The following is a 25,306-nucleotide window of genomic DNA, read 5'->3' as shown; positions in this document are numbered from 1 at the left end:
TTCCGGGAATACTTCATTGAGTCTCCGGGAGACTCAGATAAGGAAAGGTGATTTATGTAGACGGGGTCTACATTTTAAATACCTAGACAGGGTCTAGGTACATTACATTTTAAATATCTAGACGGGGTCTAGGTATAAATTACAGAGTCTTAACTAGTCTGTTGAGGGTAACCAACTTTCTTTTCTTTGCTTCTATCATCAAATGCATAGAGTATAAGATAATTTGTTTATGCAAATAAGTGAACCCGGTTGGTAAGTGAACGGGTCGAAGTTATTGAAATAGAGTCAATATTTAAGTTCTTATTGTCTATCTTTTGTTGAGAGTGATAAGTGGTTATTTGTCACTAGACCCGTTGCGTACTGTCAGCTCCGTACTGTCAGAATATATCCCTCCTTCTCCAAAGAGGACGTGAATTTTTCCTTGCAGCTATTGCAGCACAGCAGCAAATCCAACCCACAGCCTCATCCCCTGTCCCAGTCCAGGACACGGTGGAAGACCAACCAGAACCCCCACCCAAGGAATTCCTGATTCCACACAGGATGAGGGAACTTTTTTTTTTTAGTGAAGGATTAAAAGAGATATCAGGGTCCCTATTAGTAGACTTGGCAAATAAAGCAGGAATAGATAAAATTTTCAGTCCCGGACAGGCAGGTAGAACCAGATACAAAGTGGCAACACAGATCAAGGGATATTCATTTCTCACTGTAGGAGACATGTTAATAATTAAATGTTTAGAAATAGAGGACATTGACTGTGTTATAAAACATTGTTCTGTTGGTGTTTGACATTCCGTCTTTTTTACAGCCATACCGTCTGATGCTGAATGTTTTTCAGTAATTAATTTAGCAAATGCATTTTTTAGCGTCCTTGTTGATGCAGAGACACAGCCCATTTTTGTTTTCTGTTTAATGCCTCAGGGTTTTTTGTAGATTTTTCTGTAGTCTACACAACTGTTCTCCAGGGCACTCTGAGGGGGTGGACACCGGACTATGGGTCAGTCCTGCTGCAGTACGCGGATATCATCTGCCTCTGCAGTCTCACTAAGGGGGCCGGCCTGAGGGATGGGGAGAGTTTGTTGAAATGTCTTTTTGAAGGTGGACACAAAGTGTCAAAGAAAAAACTACAATGGTGTAAAATAAGTGTTGAATATCTGGGTTTTGTGTTTACAAAAGGAGGAAAGGAAAGTCAGTCCAAAGAGAGCTGTGGCTCTCCTGAAACTTGCCCGCCCACAAACCAAGAAAGACATGCTCTCCTTTCTTGGAGCCATTGGTTACTGCCGCCAGTGGATACCTGACTGTTCCTATTATGATAAGTCACAACCCAGAGAAAATGTCAGAAATTGTTAAGTGGTCAGATGACATGGTTGATGCATATGTGTATTTGAAAAATGCAATGGTAACTGCCCCAGGCCTTAGCCTTCCTGACTATGTAAAAAGGTTTCATGTGTATGCAAGGGACAATTGTAAGACCATGGCTGGTGTACTCGCCCAAGAGCATGGAGGCAGACTTCGTCCTGTAGCTTTTTTCTCAAAAATGGTGCCAGTTCAGGTCCAAGGCATGCCTGCAGGTCTCAAAGTGTTGGCATTTTACGTTATGACTGTGGAAATGTCTATGTCATTCACCTTAGGACACCCTATGATATTGCACACTACACATAATGTAGCTATTTTACTAAGAAATATACACACTCAGCACATGTCCTCCCAACAACTCAGCGGATATGAGGTTATCTTGATGAGCAACCCCATGTTGCATATCAAGTATAGCGCAAACAACTCAGGTCCAGCAATGATCCTAAACGCATTGTTGGGTCTCAAATTGTCAAACGATCTGGGATTCGAGGCTCATGACTGTCTCAAATCCATTGAGGCTAATATTTCACCCAGACTAGATTTATCAAAGATTCCAATCCTAAATGCTGATGTTGTTTTCATAGATGGCTCCTGCACTAGGCCAAATGACAAATCTTTTTTTCAATCAGCCCAGGCTGCTGAATTGATTGTTTTCACTAGAGCATGTGAACTGTACAAAGACCAGTCTGTCACTATTTACACGGATTCTAATATGCCTATGGAACAGTGTATGACCATGGTGTATTATGGTTTCTCAAAGGCTACATAGGAGCTGATGGGAAAAAGATTGCCCATTCCCAGCTATTAGCCAATTTGCTCAAGGCTCTCACACTTCCCAAGGAACTTGCTGTCATACACTGCAGAGCACATACCAAAGGGGACGATGATAAAACAAAAGGTAACGCTCTAGCAGATTATGAAGCAAAAAAGGTAGTTCAACAACAATTTGCTTTACTGCAGATGCCCATTTTATGCCCCATCCTCCCAGATGATTTTCAATTGATCACAATTTTTTAGCAGTCAGCTTCCACAAAGGAGCTCGAAGACTGGTGCTACCCTATTTTACAGAAGAATCCAAAGACTGGATTAATCTGCAAAGAGGGGAAACCATGCATCCCACGGTGTAGCGCCCTGATATACATTGCACAATACCATGGGATAGGACATATAGGATGGAAGGCAACCCTAAAACAACTCCAAAAAGATTTTTATATCACAGGAATGGCGGAGTTAGTACAAGATTATGTAAAAAGATGCATCACATGTATCAGGAGTAACCCAAACAACCCAAATAAAGCCATGCATCAACACCTGCCTTACCCCCACAACACTTTTTACACATCTTCAAATTGATTTTACACACATACCCCAACAAAAGGGAAGACAACAACCAGCTTGTGTGGTCACAAATGTGTTTTCCCGATGGCAAGAAATGTATCCCACAAAAAGAGAACGATGTTATCCGCAAGTTTCCGTTTTTTTTACAGGAAAATACCCACCCGTTCCAGGCCAGAGATCGTATTGTGGTGAAACAGCTGACGAGAAACAGCAGGATTTTGCCTATGGACCAGAAGCTACGGTTGTAGCAGTAACCAGAACAGCAGTCCTCACTGAACATAGTTCTACCTGGATCCATGCTTCCAGAGCGAAGCTGGTTGAGAAAGGACCAGACCCAAGGGAAATAGGAAAGGAGGTACTAACGGGGGCAGAAAGCCCTGACCTCGAACAGGACAATCAAGGAAAAAGGGTACTAACGGGGGTAGAAAACCCTGACCCTGAAGAAGATGAACTGCTTCCCCAATTTTGGACCATGGTTCTGCCACTTTCTCCTGATCATACTGATTTTGTTGGCATCTTGCCATGGTGAAATGGTGATAATACAGGACTCAAGCTACACCATATTGTGGTATAATTCATCAAATACTGAGGTTGTCACCTTTATTATTGATTACTGCCAAAGTGTACAATGTCCCCATAACTCCCACTTATTCTGGTTGTGTAATATGTATCATACTGCACATGATGTTAGCTATGTATATATAGATGCCATAGGGGTACCAAGAGGGGTTCCAGACAAGTTCAAGGCCAAAAACCAAGCAGCAGCTGGATTTGAGTCTATATTTCTTATTGTCACCGTAAACAAGAACATTGATGGATAAATTATATTTATTGCAATCAACAAAGATTTGTTAATTATACTAGGGATGCCCTAAAGGGAACTGCTGAACAATTAGAAGCCATTCCACAGATGACATTCCAGAATAGGATAGCTCTAGATATGATCCTAGCTGAGAAGAGTGGTACATGTAAAATACATAGACACGGTAGACATTTGTTGCACTTACATTCTAGACAACACAGGCCCAAATGGCAAAGTCACATTAGCCATAAAGAAACTTGAAGACTTGTCTATAGAGTTTAAGAAGAATTCCAGCTTAGACAACTCTTGGGATTAGTATTTTGAGTGGTTCACTAGCTGGAAACAGACACTAGTACAGCTTGCTATTATTATCCTGATTATATTGATTACCATAGGTTTTGTGGTTTGCTGTATTCTCCCGTGCATTAAGAAGCTTATGAACAAAGGAATAGGTATGACTATGTATGAAGAAGTGATCCAAGAACAAACTGCCCCACTGAACCCAAAACCTAAAGAGTACCACAGTTATCTAGCCAAATATAAAAAGAAGCAGAAATAAAAATCATATATGTAAATAATGATTTTAAGAGGGGATTGAAGGGAAATGTATGTCTTTTAGGTCTGTCATTTTGTTTTCCCCAACTCCATTTTATATATTGTACTAACATGTTGATTAATTGTTTTGTATTATACCCAGAATGAGTTAATGAAAATATGCTGTCAGTTATGTGTTACAGAATTATACTCACAGTATTCTTCTAGCTTAGCCTTGGTAGAGATGGAGATAGTATCCAATTATTTCTTTGTATTAACAGCACCTGTTTCTGTTATGATATAATTAAAAGTCAAATACTTCTGTCCCATGGGAAAATAATTGTTGGATACTTGTAACTGATTTCAAGGCCTGAGAAAGTCATGTTCACAGCCTTGACAAGTATCTAGCGAGATTCTATTGTATGTAGTAGATAAGTGTTTTAAAACAATTTAGAAACTCTACTTCTCATCACTTTTTGACGTCAATGTTGTCTTTTTGTATTCAGCCAATCAATTAATGACAACCCAGCTTTTTGATACTCTGTGCCCCCACCTTTCTTTTTTTCTGTTATATTAATTTCCTTCCCGATAATAAACTTGAGAGATTGATTTTACCTATCACTGTGTGTATGTGTATGTCTGTTGTCTTTCTCTTCTGAGATGAAGTCAATCTCCCCGACGCGTCCGTACCTGAAACCGACTATAAAGACTGATAGCCAGGGGCTATCGACAACCTTTCAGGTGCAGCATTGCATGACCGCGCAATTGTCAGTTAAAGTAACGCAGCGCTGTACTGCAGAAAATGGCCTGGTCAGGAAGGGGAGTGAATCCTCTGGAGGGCGAGTGGTTAAACCCACAATTGCTTTGTTTTTTTTTACGTTTTTAAGTTTACAAATGCAGCAATTTAGAAATTGGATGAAAGGTTTAACACCCGGAAGAACTTTTTAAAAGATAAAAAGTGCATTTTATATACAACTGTGTAGTTCAGACCAAAATGAAGGACAAATGAGGAGGAAAGAGGGACAGAGGGACTTTGTTCCAATTCAGGGACAGTCCCTTGAAATCAGAGACAGTTGGTAGCGATGCTTCCTGTGATCTAGAAGAATATAATAATCATAATAATATCTTCCTTTTGAAACCTTCCAGGCCCATCAATCCACTAGGTAATGAAGAACTGGATAATGCCATCTCTAGGAGTTTCATGGCCAGGCTTCGAGAGGTATGGAAATAGCCTACACCTATAGTAAGGGCATTGTCCAACCTTAGGCAATACTACACAGTTTGTTTTTATCTACAGACTGCCCCATTACCTGCATAGGCAGTTTTGGTGCTAAAAGGGAATTAACCATTTGCCTGGAGCATAGACAAAGGGGGAGATTTGCTAAAACTGGTTTGCTCGGAATCTGGTGCAGCTGTTCACGGCAGCCAATCAGCTTCCAACTTCAGCTTGCTCGATTAAGCTTTGACAATAAAACCTGGAAGTTGATTGGTTTCTATGCAGAGCTGCACCAGATTTTGCACCATGCAGTTTAGTAAATAACTTTACTACTGCACAGCAGAGCAATACAAAGCAGCATGTCGGTGCTGGCAGGGGAGAGATCTGCATTGTTTACACACAGGTCTCTCCCCTGTCAGCCCTGCTGATGATCACCAAGTCCTGGCAGAGAAACATCATCCGGAACCCGGTGATTAACATGCTGAGGAGCCAATAGTGCCATGGGTAGGGAGTGCACGCGCATTCTCCGCCTACCGAGAAGTGCAAATCATGTATATATGTGTGATTTTGCACATCCCTGCCACCCTGTAGCAGTACTTCTGCTCTAGGGCAGTCGGGAAGCGGTTAACCCCTTCCTGTCCAGTGTCATTAGCACACTGTCAGTGCTTTTTAATTAGTGTCACTGGGGTATATCAGTGGCAGTTAGTTAGTTCTCACCCAGTGTCAGAATGCCCGCCGCAGTCCTGCAGTCCTGCAATAAGTCGCTGAGTGCCGCCATTATTAGTAAACAAATTCTCCATATTGTGTAAAATGGATGTTTGATCCTGTCTTCTTTGATCCTCCCCTTATTTTACTGTCCCCAGTCCCTATGCCATAGTTGTAGCAGCAGTAACAAGTCTGAACATGCTCAGTTTGGTGTGTATTGCTAGAGAGGTCTTTTTTTTTTTTGGGGAGGGTGTATGTAGTTGGCACAGGGCCAATCAGCACTGTTCAGACAGAGGGTCAGGGGTTATGCAGCCTCATAGGATGGTCAGAGGAGAATTAAAACCCTCCTTCAAGATTAACCAGTGCTCTGCTGGACACTGATAGAAGTCACAAGACTGCTCTAACTGCTGATGAGAAAAGGCATTTAGCAGTTTGTATTTACTAAAATAATTGCATTTCCATGTTCTGTGTACTGTGGGAGAGCAGATATAGTGAATGCAGGGTCCAGGGAGACCGGATATAGTGAATGCAGGGTCCGGGGAGACCGGATATAGTGAATGCAGGGTCCGGGGAGACCAGATATAGTGAATGCAGGGTCCGCGGAGACCGGATATAGTGAATGCAGGGTCCGGGGAGACCAGATATAGTAAATGCAGGGTCCAAGGAGACCAGATATAGTGAATGCAGGGTCCAAGGAGACCAGATATAGTGAATGCAGGGTCCAAGGAGACCAGATATAGTGACTGCAAGGTCCGGGGAGACCAGATATAGTGACTGCAGGGTCCTGGGTTTAGGAACACTTTAAGTACCTTCATATTATATTTCTTTTAGTTTAGGGGGTTAAGCCTAAAACCTGGAATTTTAGCTATGAATACACTTTGTGCCGTGTTGGTCCTGGCATTTAGTCGCGGCTTGAACGTCAGTCTACAGAGGAAGTGAACCTCTCGAGAACTTTGCAATTCAGCACATTGCTCCGCCATGCCAGCTACATCTTAGTACCTGATGTGCGTGTAGTGCAAGGAATGTCAGGATTGTTGATTTTGGTTTCTTTTCCTGCACTGTAACATTGCAAAACCCATTGGGGAGCCTACATGGATATAAAACATTAACATTCAACTCCACTCCAAAAAAAAAAAAAACTATCATCCAAGTTAACTATATTTGTTACATGGATTTCCACAAACTCTGTTCCAGATCTTATAACCTGAACCTACTGAAAATTGGATGGCCGCAGAATCAAAAAATGTAAATCTCTGGTTCTGATTTTACTATAAATACACGACACAGTTGTGCATGAAATATTGCACTAGAGATCTGCACGATGGAAAAACGAGTTTTGTTTTGGATTTATTTGTTAAGTTAATCATTTTGTGTTGTCATATTTATTACTTTAGACTGATTTGTTTTCAGAATTCATTTCATATAGTCATTATTTTCAAATTGATTTGAAATTCGAATTTTGTAAGCTGGCTATATTCGTTCTATTTTATTCTGGTCTATTTTTTTTGTTTTCTATTCTATTCTAGTTTTTTACTTTCTATTCTATTTTATTCTTTTATAGTCTATTGTTTTATTTTCTGTTCTATTCTGATTTCTATTATCTTGTATTCTATTCTATTCCTTTATTTTATATTCTAGTTTTTCTATTCTATTATTTTATTTTCTATTCTACATTATTCTTTCTATTCAGTTCTATTCTATTCCTTTATTTTATATTTTCTATTCTTTTCTATTCCTTTATTTTCTATTCTATTCAGTTCAGTTTTGGGCACCAGTTTACAAAAAGGATATCGAGGTACTAGAGAAAGTGCAGAGAATGGCAACCAAACTGATAAGAGGCACGGGGGAGCTCAGCTATGAGGAAAGATTAGAGGAACTGAAATTATTCTCTCTTGAGAAGAGGAGATTAAGGGCTTGTTAACTAGAATGCAGTGCTGGAGAGCCGTGTTCCTGCGCAGCTTCCCACACCGCATTCCGATTGCAATGCCCTTGCGTTCTGCTTCGGGGTCAGTTCCAAGTTAACGACACCCTAAATACAGGTCGCAAATGCAGTAGAATCATCATCTTATTTCACTTTTATACATACTTACTGTATTTGTTGCAATATGTTTCCATTTTGAATTTAAATTTATTTTCAAATTCAAATAGTTTGTTTCATTATAATTTATTTCGGATTCCCTGAAATTCATTACTATTGATTCGGAAATTCGAATGCATCCAAATGTTCTAATAATGAAAATGTCAGCAGAATTGCGATTTGTAACTAAATGAATTGCACAGGTCAATATTGCACACCTGCCCCCCTTTAGATGTTAGTAGTCACTGCAAGCACTTTTTCTATTGGTTGAACTCGATGGACTTACTCATCATACTCAGATGCAGGCACAGGCCCCTTTAACTTCATTTCTCACAACTCACTGGATTCTTGGACATCATCAAGCTCAGATGTCTCAGATAATCAAGTGATGGCTTCCACTGTCAGAACTGGCATGAAGGCAACTGGGCCAAAGCCTACAAGCCTTTAGCATCTCCAAAAAACCGAGCTGCTGTGGGGAGCCCCTCCCCATTGCTATTAGAGTACTCCAATTCCAGTGGGGTGGCCCTTTTTCATTAGGGCCTTGGATCCCTCTTGCTGCTCATCTGTGTTACAAGACTTACCTTGGACTTCACTAAGAGGGGCACTCTGTTCATTTTGACCTGGACATCGGAAAGCCCAGGAACATGACAAGAGGGACCCTGTGGTGGCCTATTACTGTTGCTTGTTTTCTATGCAAACTGGAATGAAGATTGACAGCAAGAGACCAGACTGTAGGAAATTCCTTTCAAAACTCATGGATCAGTTGGAAACTCTATCCTAACCTCCAGAGAGGGAGCCTCCATTAGACCCAGAGGACTGCACCTACCTATCCCACTAAAGGGAACTCTGGAGTATCCTGATAACAACCAGGTAACACCTTAGGATCCATCTACCCACAGAGGCACTAGATTCCTGCCATCACCCCACGATGACCATTTGATGACATCAGGATAAATTTATAACGCGCATTTACTTGCGCTTTCTGGTGAGTGCGCATTGCTTATACACCTATATTTACCTTCTCCGGGAAGTCACAGGAGTAACGAGCACCTTGGTCACCTGATGAACTTATTTATGATTTATTATGATCAGTGAAACTTGATCTTATTTTATGTTTATCATTATACGCTACTTTTATATATTTATATCTTTCTTAGCGCCGCACATCACCTTTATACTATTCATTTCAGGGTTATTTTGGCTACCTTGTGCTTGGCTGCTTTCACTTTTAAAGTGATTTGTGCGCTCACATTTACCTATTTTACACATCGTTACACTCAACCACCAAAATAAAGTTTTATCTGTCTCAAAAAAATGCTAAAAAATTCATATGGCTACAGTGTTGCATGACCGCGAAATTGTCATATTGTAACTCAAAGTGTGATAGCACTGAAAGCTGAACATTGGCCTGGACTGGAAGGGGGTGAAAGTGTCCGGACTTGAAGTGGTTAAATCTTCCTTCATAGACATAAAATGTTGGCTTCAGTCATGGTGATGGGATCAAGATGCCTTGATTGAATTCAACGAACAAATAGGATCTCCTTTAACGAAATTGCAGATTTTTTTCCAATTTGCTCTTTTAGTAAACTGTATTGAAAGTGGTAATTTATTGCTCAGTATCAACTTCACATTCTGCTGAACTCTGGTGATCAATCAAATCCATGGGAGGTACATTTCTTTGTTTCCAGTAAGTTACTTAGAGGGGTACTTGCTACGCCTGGTGACTCAAAAATGTTTGAAATTGACCAAAAATTGCCATATGTTTGGGCAGCCTTATAGTGTGCATGAGTGTAGTAAGGACAGTTGATTATAAGCTCGTTTAGTGTGTGTAATTATGGAAATGAAAACAAATGGGTTTAGAAGTGTCTGTTAAAAAATAGTATTTTTGGGGGTGGAAGAGTTACTAGTTTTTGGTCCATCGTTTGGACTTCAATTGAAACAGCTGAAAAATGTGTCTACGGGACCTACAAGGTAACATTCCGTACTATTGTACATAAAAACACACGTGCAAGTGTCAAGGTCCTACCTTTCCTCAGACCTTGTGCTGCTCCATGTGCTGGCATCCATCTTAGGTGTCTGCAAAGCATTGTGGGATCCTTTATGCTTTCAGCCCTCTGTGGCTCCTCCCCCAGGAGGTGGTGGCTTATCACATATAAGTCTGCTGTTTGTGGCTGTCCATTGCATTCGTGTCCTGTCTGTTGCACAACAGCAAGCTCCTGTTTAGCTACTCATTGCTTTCCTGGATACCGACTCGGCTTTGGCTAAGACTCCTCCTGGCTTCTGACCCCGGCTCTGGCGACCATTCTTCCTGGCTCCTGATCCCGGCTCTGGCGACGATTCTTCCTAGCTCCTGATCCCAGCTGTGGCGACGATTCTTCCTGGCTCCTGATCCCGGCTCTGGCGATGATTCTTCCTGGCTCTTGACCCCGGCATTGGCTACGATTTCCACTGTTGGACTTGCATAGACTCTTGTCTTATTTTTTATATTAATAAACCTACCTATAATTGCACCTCCTTGTGTGTCTGGCTCCTCACTCCCTGACAGCAAGCATGCAAAAACAATATGCCTCTACATAGCTTGGCTATGCTCACACTAGGGCTGTCCATACATTAGTAGAACTTTGTACAAACGTTCATACAAAAATTCTCATCACAAAAACCTTTCTTACCATCAGCTAATTTAGTAGTAAAGCTTTTAAAGCGGAGCTTCAACCAAAAAAGGAAGTTCCACTTTAAGGCCTCGTCCCCCGTTCCTCCCTAAGGATTGGCACCTTTGGGGAGCTGGTACCCGAATTTGACAGGTACCTGCTCACACTTCCGCTGCGATCGCCTAGGCGATCAGAAGTGGAAGTTGTCCTCCCCTCCTTCCACCCGAAGTCTTCTGGGACACGTAACCTGTCCCAGAGGACTGCGGGACCACTCACAATGCGCAGCGTTGCTTGTGCATGCGCAGTGGGCACCCGGCTGTGAAGCCGCAAGTTGTCACACCCGGGTGCCCCACACTTAAGATGCCGGTGCTGGGGATATAGGACTGCCGGTGAACCCAGCTGCGACGACGGCACCGCTGTATCCTAGGACAGGTGAGTGACTGTTTTTCAAAGTCAGCAGTTTTTGTAGTTGCTGACTTTTATTTTTTTTCACAGGCGAATGGAGCTCTGCTTTAATAGTTAGACTAGATGTGCTATTTGAATGTCATCCCAGATATGAGTACAATATCCACTTGAGGACCAAGCTTATTCTGACACTTCTCTCCTACATGTAAAAGTCAGTGCTTTTTTGCTAGAAAATTACTTAGAAATATATATATATATTTATTTATTTATTTTCAACAGAGGCCCTAGAAAATAAAATGAAGGTCATTGCAATTTTTTTATGTCACAAAGTATTTGCGCAGTGGTTTTTCAATCTCAATAAAAAAAAAACCCACATTAAACAAAAAAACACAATATATAACCCATTTTTTTTTAAATATGAAAGATGAGTAAACAGATTCCTAACATGTCATGCTTTAAAATTGCGTCAAACTAGGGTACTTTAAAAAAATCTAAATTTTTAAAGGTTACCTTTGTGGTAGAAATAAGCAGTGACAGGTCCTCTTTATGGTGAAATCTGGGGTCAATAAGACCTTACATCTCTCCTTCACAATGGAAAGCATTAGGTAAAAAAAAAAAAATATTGGCATTGTTTACATCGGGCCGGAACTGGAAATGACGTCGCTCTGGTCCTCCTAGGCCATAGAGATGAGCAGAGCCCATCTTTCCTCTGCTCATCTCTGTGGCCAGCCACTGCCAGCACTAGATCAGTTCCTGGGCTCACTGATCATCCAGGTAAGCTTGATAACCACCGAAAAGTGACGATGAGGGATGATCCCTCCCACTTCTTCTAAGAGTGATCCAGCAGCTAATCTACCACTCAGATCACTTTTACAGAAAGACCGGCACCTGAACAAAATTTTAATACCGGGGATATGGCATCTAGCTGCACCCATAACCCTGGTATTAAATGTATAAATAATGACGTATTTTCCCAGTTAGGCGGTTGGCAAGTGGATATGTACGAATTATACAATGTTTCCCAAACAAAAACCACATTCACCATTAGAATTTTGTTTGTTTATTTATTTCAGGTACTTCTATAGCACCATCAATTTACGCAGCGCTTTACATATATATTGTACATTCACATCGGTCCCTAACCCTCAAGGGGTGTACAATCTAAGGTTCCTAACTCACATTCATATACAAGGGCCAATTTAGACAGGATCCAATTAACCTACCAGCATGTCTTTGTGGGAGGAAATTGGAGTACCCGGAGGAAACCCACACAGGCAAAGGGAGAACATGCAAACTCCAGGCAGGAGGTGCCGTGGCTGGGATTTGAACCAACGACCCTAGTACTGCCAGGCGGAAGTGCTAACCATTTAGCCACTGTGCTGCCCTACATTCCAGAAAATGTTTCCATCCTGCTCCTTTTGACTGCGGCCAAAACTGAACAACAATTTGACTCCAGTAACCATTTGAAAATTGTAACGCACATCCCAAAAGCAAAAATTTCAGTACAAAATTCTATTAGTGTCTGGCCAGCTTAGGTGTGACATATCCCCACATATCTCAGAGAGCAGCAGATGTTCCTTCTCACTCCCATTCTAATCTGCTAGCCCTGTACTATCCATCAATCAAATGCACCCATGATACATCATCGGGGTGTGAAAAGTATTGTTTATTTAATAAAGGTTTATCTTTCACACAACAATCTGGTTCCTCTAATCTCTAACACAGATCAGGTAGCTCCTCCACCCACTCCTGGTCATCCATATACTCTTCCATCCGTTTTTTTTTTTTCCCACTGAATTTATTTGAAATTGTGGGCAGTTTTTACTAGCTGGAGCTTCCATTACACTTTACAGGAGTCTCGGGTCAAAAGTGCACTTTGTGTAAAAAGTAACAAGGTAATATCAGATGGTGTCCGTGTGAAAGGTGCCATCACCCCGGCCATCAAACACATATGGAGAAATAGAATTCAGCTCCTTGCTTTATCTTAGGCCCAGCTATCGCCATTAATCTCATGGACAATTATCGTTAAAAAGACTTTTTGTTTAAAGCAACTCGTTGTAAGAAAAAAAAGCATACAATTTTTTAATAATTTTAGACTGTAAGCTATGAGGAGCAGGGCCCACCTAACCCTCTTGTCTTAAATTGTATTGTGACTGTATTGACTCCCTGTATATATTGTAAAGTGCATACAAACTGCTGTCACTATATAAATCCTGTATAATAATAATAATAAAATCACCCCATAAAAGTAGAGATGTAATATTTGCCTGTTCTGTCAGTGAGTCCGGTCTTCACAAGCTACGCTAACTGAAGTATCTTCAACATCTGACAACATTTCAGGAGTGCCAGACACCAGTGAAGCCTGGTGTCATACAGTACCTTTCCTGGGAATGCATCTGGCTTCTGTCCCGCCTTAGGCTCCATGTACACGGGGCACTTCTGAATGATGGAAACTGGCTGCTGGAAAATATAGGTTAAAAAACTATTGTTTAGCCACGTTTGCATACCACGTTTCTGAGCATTTCCATTTTAAAGATAACCACAGGAGACCTTCCAAAATGCCCAGAATGCACTAAAAAACAGTAAAAAATTAACTATTTCAGACATTTTGAGAGAAATAGAGAGAGCAGAAGCAGAAAGAGCAGTATTTGTTGAGATTAGCCGTCTTTTTTTTTTTTTTTTGTGGTGTTGGATGTGTTCCAGCTCATTTCTGTGCAGAAATTATTGCAGCAGTGTCTAAACCTCATGCGAAACCTCAAAGTATGGTGTACCAGGTCCATTTGAGTACCGGAAAAATGCTTTGCGTGCATTTTTCATGATGAAAAAGGGCTCTGGATAGCATCTGGAAATGGAAGAGTTAAAAAAAATTTCAAAACGCTTATATACATGGTTAGCCACGTTTACAAGCGTTTGGCGTTTGAAATGCTGATAAAATCTACTCCTGAACACAAGTTTGGTGCGTTCAAAAAAACGACTGTAAACTCAACTGCCTGTAAACGAAGATGTGTACATGGACACATAGGAAAACATTAGGGAGAGTTCAGGGGCTGCTGAAAAAAAAACAGAAAAGCTCCTAAACGTGAGTTTATCAGCTGCAGTGTACATGGAGCCTTAGAATGTTAAGTTGTTACAACATTCTCCTCCTGCCAGTAGGGGGAGACCCAGGCCGCTTCAAGCCTATAGACGTTTATACCAAGCATTTGAGGTGCTGGGAGATGTAGTCCATGGCGATGGCCATGTCATAGGACTAAAGTTACTCTGAACTACAAATCCCTATAGCCTGTGCAGCAGAAGGAACCATTTATACAGTGTTCTGTTCCCTGGAAAAGCCCACTCTCTCGGTCCCACGAATCAAGAAGTTCAGACCTGTTTGGAGTGAACAGACCTGTGTGGCGGTCAAAATTTTATGGGTCCAGAGCGTTCAATCCACTGGTTGGTGTGGTTACATTCATCACATCCACTGTTCTGCCTGCAGATTAGAGACCTGCTGAGTCTCCAGATTGCTGAACTATCAAGAAAGTTTGCACTACCTCGGAGTCTACCTGCAAGGGGGCCCCCTTTCACCACAATACTACAATGTTTCCTGAAGAGTTGGTGAGCGGGCCATCGGCCCACCTGCACTTAACATCTGATATACTGCTGAGAGCAGAACCTTGACTACTTTCCTCTCCCTCCTGTCTAATCAGACACCTCATGGACTGCCATCTTAAGGCACAATTATAATACAGTTTGCCAAGCATTCTACGGGTTAGTGAGTGTTGGCACAGTACAGTGAAAGGAGAACAATACTATCGCTTTTACTTCCTGCAGGATACAATCTCCATTATCAGTGCCCCAACAGTCACCTACAGGGCCCCAACATTAGCCGGCAGAGATCCATTCTAAAGACTACCCCTCATTTTAACCAGTCTAGGCTTAGGCAAGCCGCTTCCAGCTTATGCAGGCCATGAAGATCTGTTCCCTTGTTACATACAAAAGACCACTTTATTGCCTCATGTGTATTCAGGGTGGTGTTGCTAAATGCTGATCTGAGCTATTGTATCAACTGGTTACCTACATGTTGTTCAATTTACTGCTTCTGTCACGTCCATTGCTCACACAGAGTGCTAGCTTGGGTAATAGTAATTGAATTGGATTGTATTTGTCTGACAATCACTTTGCCAACTAATACTCAATACATTTACTGCTTTAATGGTTCTTGTGTCTCTTTGTAACAGTGGAATACAGAGTGCTGAGAAAACTGCTGTGTACTCAATATTCCATTCAAAGAGGAAGCAAAACCATATGTGTCAATAGGGTAGAGGCCTGTGTAGTGAGTGGCAAAGAACAGAGAACCTGTCTTTATCAACGGCTCCTTCGGGTGTGGTGCTACATCTTTGTCCCCCACTGCGCACTGGTTCCACCCAATGGCTGCTATGTCACTGCTCTATTCCTGCAGGGGCTGCACTAAGGTACTGCCTGGCAGGTGGAACCACAAAAGGGGATGTAGGAGTCTGGCACACCAAGTGGCTTCATCAGGGGGATGTGATTGGATGTTCACTTCTTTATATAAATCAATATGGGTGAAGTGAACGTCCAATCGCATCCCCCTGATGAAGCCACGTGGACCTGTGGCGTAACGCGTAGGGGAGGGGCTCTGACGTCACAACTAACCCGGGACGGGGAGTATAGGATGTGTGCTGCGCACACAAGAAAGATATTGTGATTTTAAAAAGTGCTGATTGATTTTAACAAATGTGAGTGCAATATTGGGCACAAAATGAAGGGTATTTTAAAGGATAAGGCACTATATTCCCTTTTTTTTCCATATAAACGCTGAGAATCGAGGATACAATTGGGGAGAGGGAGGAGAAAATTCGAGTTTAAGGAGGGAGAGATCCCTGCAGGGATACAGGCACAAGAGGAGAGGAGGATTAAGAAGCCCATAAGGGATATCCACCATCCATGATATGATGCACCAAGAGATCAAAATTTGGTTCCAATTGTGAACAAAAAGCGAAGTGCACCTAATTATTAGGCTTATAAGGAGGTGAGCGCATAGAACAAACACTTTAAGGATACACAGAAGTTTCTGAATAACACTGCGGATCACACCACTGTTTTATTTTAGGACTGTCACCATATGTATTTTCAAAACAGAGACTTATGAATTGTTTATATCATTTTATTTATTTATTTTTTCACAAATTCTTTGACTAGATGACACAGATGATTGATGTGCATGCTTTTTATTGAATGAAATATTCATATTGAAAGGATTACTAATTTGAATATTTAATATATTTGGCACACAGCACAAATAAGTTGAAAACCAAAAAAGTTGAAATTGTGATATAGCACTTAAGTGATCTTTTTATATATTATTTATGAATTTTGGAGTGCGACATTTTTGATTATTTAAGTATCTGGGAGCTGACCTGCAGAGCCCTCAGCCGTGACCTAAGTTAACCTGGCTGACTTATCCCAGGCTTCTACTCAGCCTCTATCTAAAATACTATCGAGCTCCCCCTAACTAGATGGGCGCTACATATACATTACCATACCTGCTTAGACCCTGTCTATACAGACAGTATGCTTGCCTGTTGACTTGCCACCATCTGCAGCTTAAAGTGATATTAAAGGCATTTTTTTAAAAATAACAGACATGTTATACTTACCTGTTCTTCTACCTGCACCTGCCTCTCCCTCCTGCCAAGCGCCCCCCACAGCAAGCAGCTTGCTATGGAGACACTCAAGAAGGCTCATTCCCGAGCCACTGCTCTGTGTGTCCATTCACACACACAGAGCCGTGGTTTGGTCCCGCCCCATCTCTCTCCTCATTGGCTGCTCGCTGTGATTGACTGCAGCATGAGCAAATGGCTCTTGATGCTGTATCAGTCAATAAAGAGGAAGAGTCTCCGTAGAGCCGAGGCTCTTGTACACACCATGGGGCTTAGGTAAGTATTTTTGGGGGGACTGCTGCACACAGAAGGTTTTCTAACTTTCATGCATAGAATGCATGATTAAGCAGAAGCATTCTCAGTAAACAAGCCAAAGGTTGGTAACAAGTGGTTACAGGCTGGGATTAAGCAGAAGCATAGTCGAGGAACAAGGCAGGTCAGTAACAAGTGGTAGTAAAGATACAGTTGGCAGTAAGAGTAACAAGAGCAAAATATTCACTGAAAAAAACACAATAATCTGGCAAACAGGAAGGCATGGAAGTTCATGGGAGGAGAAGGAGGTTCAATGTTCAAAAGAAACAAGGGTCAAGACTGGACTGTGTAAGGAATTGTCCAGCATCCCAGGTAGCTTAGCAAAAAGCCAACCGGTTCCTCCACAGGTTGGTAGGGGTTCCTTGAGCTATTTCTACCTTTCAGATAAGTAACCACTAACACCAGTGATCTTTTTAGCTGTTTGTAAGAGAAGGATTCTTCCCACTGACCATCACACTAATGTACAGTGATCTGTAGATCTAGTAGCAGGGGTTCCCTGAGACTGGACTTCCTTCAAGGGTTCCTCCTTATTTAAAAGGTTGAGAAAGGCTGGTCTATCATAATCAAGATGCTCACAGGAGGAGAGTGATGACATCATCAATCTGCTGCTGCTCAGGGGTGGGTCCTAGACTGGGCCATATTCACTGCAGTGTAGGCTGCAGGGAGGTCCACTACTTGGCTCTGCTATGAGGCAGGATTTCCTGGATCACAAGACTGGCTGAACACATTTACTAATCGTTTGGCACAGTTGATATAGAAGTGTTCATTTATACAGTACAGGGCACTCACTATATTATAGAAGAGACAAGCAAACATCAACAGTACCGCATTGGGATCGGTATGTGGGATAATGTCACGAATAAGCTCCGTACAAGGCATTTCATTGCCATGGAATGTCTTCAGGGGACAGAAGAGACTTCTGGTCTAACACAGTCAAGCTGCTCACAGGAGGAGAGTGATGACCTCATCAATGTTCTGCTGCTCTGGGGTGGGTCTTAGACCAGGCTGTATTGCTTAAGTGCAGTGTAGGCTGCAGGGAGGTCCACTACTTGGCTGTGCTACGTGACAGGATTTCCTGGATCACAAGACTGGCTGAACACATTTACTAATTGTTTGGCACTGTTGATATAGAAGTGTTCATTTATACAGTACAGGGCACTCACTATATTATAGAAGAGACAGGCAAACATCAACACTACCGCATTGGGATCGGTATGTGGGATAATGTCATGAATAAGCTCCGTACAAGGCATTTCATTGCTAAGGAACGTCTTCAGGGGACAGAAGAGACTCCTAGTCTAACACAGTCAAGCTGCTCACAGGAGGAGAGTGATGACCTCATCAATGTGCTGCTGCTCTGGGGTGGGTCTTAGACCAGGCTGTATTGCTTAAGTGCAGTGTAGGCTGCAGGGAGGTCCAATACTCGGTGTGCTACGTGGCAGGATTTCCTGGATCACAAGACTGGCTGAACACATTTACTAATCATTTGGGAGAGTTCACGTATGTCAATTGTGTGTTTAACTGTTTTCTTGGAGCACAAGCCTGGGAAAACACAGCTGCAGGAAGCGCAGCATGCTTATTACAACAGAGCTAACTCACAAACACATTCCCATTTGTGCCAAAAGAAAACGCCTTGCCTGTCTATCCATTTGCCCAGCCCTGCTTGTATATTCAAACAATAGGTAAGCTCCTTCCATCTTGTTATTCTACCCTCAGCATACCGGCCCCACTCCACTCCTTCCTAGGAAGACGTTCTTGCAGGACTTCCTTAACCTTCTGCCACTAATCTCCGTTCTTCCATCATCCCGCAGATCTCAGCCATTTGACATTTTCCTTTTAATTTTGTCAATTAAATAAAAAGGAACCTCTGAGCGGGGAACGAAACCTGTAATGATCTTTCTTCAATGTGGTCTTTATATTCCTCCTCATGCTGGACACTTGTAAAGGAAATCTTTGTTTTCTTTGGCAGTGGCCCTCATTGCCAATTACTATTCTGAAATTATTGCTCATTTTGAGCTCAGCGTAATACAATAGTATCTTTTTCCTTTGCTGTAAATGACATCCGGTGGAGCTGGCCCCATGCCTGTAATTCCATTTATTACACAAAATTTTCCCAAATAGGTTATCTCCTGGCTGTGTGCTTTAATTAGGCTTCAAACCCCTTCCTCCTGCAGCGGTTCTGAGAGGTCCAAAGTTTACTACTGAGGGAAAATATGTGGAGAAAAATATCCTTCAGTGAGGAATATTCATCTGTCTGCCGCCCAGGAAGGACACTGTACCTAGTCATTTAAAACAGAGTTCCAGACAAATAACCAGGTAAAAAAATGAATAGCTGATTTAAATTATAAAACACAAAACCATTTTTTTGCAGCAATTTTCACCTTTAAGCCAGAGATGTACACTGCAGTACTTTGTTTCTGTCACTAGATGTCCCTAATTTGATGACCAGCATCATTCAACCCACTACCTCTGAGCCCAGGTCATCCTGGACTTTCCCCCAGCCTGTGATGGGTCAGTGAAAGGTGAAGCAGCATAGTGATGGGACCTCTGTTACTCTGCTCTCTCCTCCTATCAGTGTGTTTCTTGTCAGCACAACTTATTGGCTCCTTGTACTGCTTCTCCTTCTCGCACTCTAAGCTCTGCTGTTCTGGGGTTTGCAAGAGGCTGATACCAGGTCAAATTCAGGCACTCGGTTTCATTTAAAAATACATTTAATGATGTGATTACAGAGCTACATGAATTCATGTCTTTTATTTTTGCTTAGAGTTCAGCTTTAAACTATCATTCATAGAGTCAATTCATTAACCCCTTCCCGCTGACGCCTTCTGCCCCTTTAACAGGATCTAAATGCCAGGAGGAGGAGGTGGGCATTCCAATCATGTGGCCGCCACTACGCAACAGGAGCTCTCCGCTTGTTACTGTGCCTAGGTACTAGGTCAGCGGTAAGTGGTTAAAACATCATTCCATTTTTATTCCAGCAGTATAGGTATATACATTTTGATTTGGTATCAGTGTTTACAAACCTCTTTACAGCAGAACTTGGACTGGGAGAAGGAAAGCAGCACAAGAAACCTTTCCAGACGAGTCTGTGCTGTGTGCTAGAACTGCATACAAAGGAATACTGGTCTCTTCCAATATATACTTCATCTGTGTATGTATCAGCTTTAAATGGAACCTGTCTGAAAGGCAATATGTGCTGGTATTCCTTGCCTGTTAAATGCTTCAATAAGGGGGAGAGTGTTAATTTTCTTCTTCTGATTGTAAGCATCAACATTGAAAATTTTACTGCTCCCTCAATTTCAATGAGATCAGTGGAAAAGCTCCCCCTTACATTGATGGTCAGTGCAGACGTTCCCCCTTACATTGGTTGTCAGTGGAAAGAACATCTTTTACATTGGTGGTCAGTTAATGGGAAGAATGTCCCTTACATTGGAAGTCAGCGTCTTACATTTGTAGTCAGCAGGAAGTCAGTTAGGTTGGAGATCAGTGGGAAGAATGTTGGAGATCAGTGGGAAGAATGTCGCTTACATTTTCATTCAGTGGGAAGAATATCCCTTACGTTGGAAGTCAGTATGATGAATATGCCCATACATTGGTGGTCAATGGGAAGAATGTCCCTTACATTGGTGGACAGTGTGAAGAATATACCGTACCTTGGTGGTCAGTGGAAAGAATGTCCCTCACATTGGAAGTCAAAGGGAAGAATGCCCCCTACATTGAAAGTCAAAGGGAAGAACGTCCCTTACATTGGTGATCAGTAGGAAGAATGTCCATTATATTGGTAGTCAGTGGGAAGAATGTCCCTTACATTGGTGGTCAGTAGGAAGAATGTCCGTTATATTGGTAGTCAGTGGGAAGAATGTCCCTTACATTGGTGGTCAGTGGGAAGAATTTCCCTTACATTGGTGGTCAGTGGGAAGAATGTCCCTTACATTTGTGGTCAGTGGGAAGAATGTCCCCTACATTGGTGGTCAGTGGGAAGAATGTCCCTTACAATATTGGTCATTGGTAAGAATGTCCATTATATTGGTGGTCAGTGGGAAGAATGTCCCCTACATTGGAAATCAGAGGGAAAAACGTCCCTTAAATTGGTGGTCAGTGGAAAGAACGTCCCTTACATTGAAGGTCAGAGGAAAGAATGTCCTTTACATTGGCAGTTAAAGGGAAGAATGTCCCTTACATTGGAAGTCAGCGTCTTACATTGGTGGTCAGTAGGAAGTCAGTTAGGTTGGAGATCAGTGGGAAGAATGTTGGAGATCAGTGGGAAGAATGTCCCTTACATTTTCATTCAGTGGGAAGAATGTCCCTTACGTTGGAAGTCAGTGTGAATATGCCCATACATTGGTGGTCGATGGGAAGAATGTTCCTTACCTTGGTGGTCAGTGGGAAGAATGTCACTTACAATGGAGGTCAGTAGGAAGAATATCCCCTACATTGGAGGTCAGTAGGAAGAATATCCCCTACATTGGAGGTCAGTGTGAAGAATGTCCCTTACTTTGGAAGTCAGTGTGAAGAATGTCCCGATACGTTGGTGGTCAGTGGAAAAAATACCTTTCTTAGACGTTCCAGAAAAGATTATTGATGTCATTGGTAGTTTATCTGAGTGGCATTAATTGCTCAGACAACCCCTGGCAACCTCTGGGGGAACCCAATGGTTCCATGGAGCTGGGGCGGACTGACAACTCATGGGGCCCCTGGGCAATAGGGGATCATGGGGCCCCTGTGTCCTTGCCCAAACTCAAAAAAGCCTATGAAAAAGGTACCAGGGGCATCTCATGGGGTCCCCTACTGACCCCGGGCCCTCGGGCAGTGCCCGAGTTTCCAAATGGTCAGTCCGCCCCTTCCATGGAGCCATGTTTGAGAAGGGCTGCAGTAGCAGTTACACCCTGTAACACCGGCCCTGCCCTGAGCTATATTTCTTGTAGCTGCATTACATTTTGCTCAAATGCTAGCCAGAGCCAGCTAAGAACTAAAAATTCCTATTTTCCTTAGGCAGTTTATCTAAGTTGCCCTCTATGTAAGATGTACTTAGCGTAGTACTTAGTGTAGTGAGAATTTCAGTAGTCGTGCTGTTTAATATTGTAGTCAAGCTTCCAGGCGTAGATTTGTTTAACCATTTCACACATCCTCAATCATGAAACGTCTGTTCCTAAGCACTCGGATCCAGGAAACAACATAACTCATACAACACAGCCTCCAAGTACAATGCACAAGTCTGTAGTGGCAGTGACCCCAATCACCAGCAATGGGAGAGCGGGCTCAATCATCCAGGATAGGTGAAGCAGAGACAGACTCGCATGTTATTGTAACATTTGGTTACATTAAAGAGGCATTGAAGAAAAATCCAGACCTTTTCTCGGAGAGCATGGAAGAATATTCCTCGGATAAAATGCTTCAAAGGCGTGTTGTTATAATATTTTGTTTAGAGAGTAGAATTGAAGTTTTTATGCGTGTCTTGCTGTTGAGAGTAAATACCGTGTTACACGAGAGGTGATCACATTTCCATAACACGCCATCATGCATGACTGCAAGCCTTTGTGGATGGCCACCTTTTCCCACCAGACTTTATTTTAGAAGTCTGCAGAAAGTTTTGAATTTAAGTGATACCCTCTGTTGGCTAACTTAAAGTGGACCTTTCAGTAAATTACAAATCTGCATGAATAACGCTCTGATATGCCCCCATATACAGCAACAGTATCATTTTAAAAGACAAAATCAGCATTTTTATCATTATAAATTTGTCCTGGAGATCCATTCCAGTGGTGTTGCCTAAGCCGAGATGATGCCATCAGTCTGCTGCAGACAGGAGGGGCATTTCCTCAGTCTAACCTCCCTCAGTGATCAGACTGCAACATGGTAACTTTGCAGCAAGTCACAAGCTGAGAGGCTAGAACAGGGGCTGATCTGTGTCAGGTGTTTGTGAACACAAGAGCTGCATAGGCACCTGGGTTTTTATGTTTTCATCTCTGCTCTGCTATCCAAGTCCAGGAAGTAAATGACCTTGGATGATCTCAGAACAAAGATGGCTCTAAATTCTTGATGAGAAAATCATATGAAGGCATTGTCATGGAGAAGTAGTGTGATCTCTCTAAAACAGCGGTTCTCAACCTGTGGTTCGTGTCCCCTTTGGGGGTCGAACAACCCTTTCACAGGGGTCTCCTAAGACCATCGGAAAACACATATTTCCGATGGTCTTAGGAACCGAGACACGGCTCCTCTATCAGTCTCCAGGCGGGTCTGCCCACATGCAGATACGTCCACATTTCCCTGGACCGCGATGTGTGCGCGGGATGACATGCTGCCCCTGTCATCTGGCCACATCCCCGGGATCACTCAACAGCTCTGCCTCCTTGCCAGTGATTGGCCGCCGAAACTGTAGCTCAGGAGAGGCACACAGGCGGCCAATCACCGGCGAGGAGGTGGAGCTTGGAGAGGAGGAGCCAAGCAGCAGCGCGAAGAGCAAAGAAGATCGAGCGGCCAGAGAAGGAAGACAGCTGACAGGTAAGTGTCTACAGCGTGCAGATGGTGCTGCTGCAGCCAGGTATGCTGGCTGTAGATGGGAGAGGGAGGGAGCGAGCCCAGGCTGGAGCAGGAGTCAGCAAGGTAAGTATCATTGGTGTCAGTGGGAGGAATAGTGCCCCATCATTGGTGTCATTAATATCAATGATGGGGCACTATTCCTCCCACTGACACCAATGATGGGGCACTATTTCCCCCCCCCACTGACACCAATGATGGGGAACTATTCCTCCCCCCACTGACACCAACGATGGGGCACTATCCCCCCCACTGACACCAATGATGGGGCACAATTCCGCCCCACACTAGTATCAATGATGGGGCACTATTCCTCCCACACTGACACCAATGATGGGGCACTATTCCTCCCACTGATACCAATGATGGGGCACTATTCCTCCCACACTGACACCAATGATGGGGCACTATTCCTCCCACTGATACCAACGATGGGACACTATTCCTCTCACTGACACCAATGATGTGGCACTACTCTCACTGACACCAATGATGGGGCACTATTCCTCCCACACTGACACCAATGATGGGGGACTATTCCTCCCACTGATATCAACGATGGGACACTATTCCTCTCACTGACACCAATGATGTGGCACTATTCCTCTCACTGACACCAATGATGTGGCACTATTCCTCTCACTGACACCAATGATGTGGCACTATTCCTCTCACTGACACCAATGATGTGGCACTATTCCTCTCACTGACACCAATGATGTGGCACTATTCCTCTCACTGACACCAATGATGTGGCACTATTCCTCCCACTCCAAAAGTACAGTTATGAAATAGCAACGAAAATAATTTTATGGTTGGGGGTCACCACAACATGAGGAACTGTATTAAAGGGTTGCGGCATTAGGAAGGTTGAGAACCACTGGTCTAAGAGATGATAAATACCTCAAATATTTTATACTTACACAAAATGTATCATACATGCACATGCTAAATTTATTTTAGGCTAGGTTCACATCTGTGCGTTGCTTCTCATGCATTTTTTGTTTTTTTTGTTACACTTTCGAATTTAATGTTAAGGCTCCATTCACTCTTATGCAGTTTGCTTTTTGTCCATTTTGCAGTGACTTTTGCAGTTCGTTTTGTGTCTTTGATGCGTTTTTACCACGTTTTGCATTTTGTTCATCTTTTTTTTTTTTTTTTTATTGTTAAAGTGGATTTTTTTTTTTTGTTGCTGGGCAGAATAAAAATGCAAAACGCGGTAAAAACGCACTACCATGCATTTCAGCAGATTCTCCATTGAAATCTATTGTAGCAAAAATGTTGCTTTTTGCTTAAAAAAAAAAAAGTCCCCGACTCTTTCCAAAAACGCAGCAGATCAAAAAAGCACAGATGTGAACATGTTCTATAGGAAACCATGTTCAATGGACTGTAGTGCGTTTCTGCAAAAAGCAATAAAAAACGTATTGGTGTGAACGGAGCCTCAAATGTGTTTTTGATGCATTTTAATGCTTCTTATGTTTTTCTTGTAGGAGGAGGAAACTTTCACCCCCTTGCTGGCCAGGCTAATTTTCAGCTTTCAGCGCTGTCACACTTTGCATGACAATTATTCAAGCAACAATGTACCCAAATTACATTTTTATAATTTTTCACAAAAATAGAGATTTCTTTTGGTGTTATTTGATCACAGCTGGTTTTTTTTTATTTTTTTTTACTAAATAAATGCAAAAAAAGACAGAAAATTGTGTGTGTGTGTGGGGG

At 42.4% G+C, this 25,306-nt stretch overlaps 1 long non-coding RNA gene across 1 annotated transcript; it reads left to right on the top strand.

The window, feature by feature from the left end:
* Positions 1–19,375: 19,375 nt before the first annotated feature.
* On the top strand, positions 19,376–25,287 carry LOC149445769 (uncharacterized). Its single transcript, XR_016306349.1, has 2 exons — positions 19,376–19,992; positions 25,078–25,287. It is a non-coding gene; the product is annotated as an uncharacterized LOC149445769 (long non-coding RNA).
* The last annotated feature ends 19 nt before the right edge of the window (positions 25,288–25,306 follow it).

This window comes from Staurois parvus, unplaced genomic scaffold (genome assembly GCF_062004578.1).
Source record: "Staurois parvus isolate SC_StPar_1 unplaced genomic scaffold, SC_StPar_1.0 ptg000711l, whole genome shotgun sequence".
NCBI lineage: Eukaryota > Metazoa > Chordata > Amphibia > Anura > Ranidae > Staurois > Staurois parvus.
Note: the sequence above shows the minus strand (reverse complement) of the source record. Positions and strands in the feature narration are given on the sequence as shown.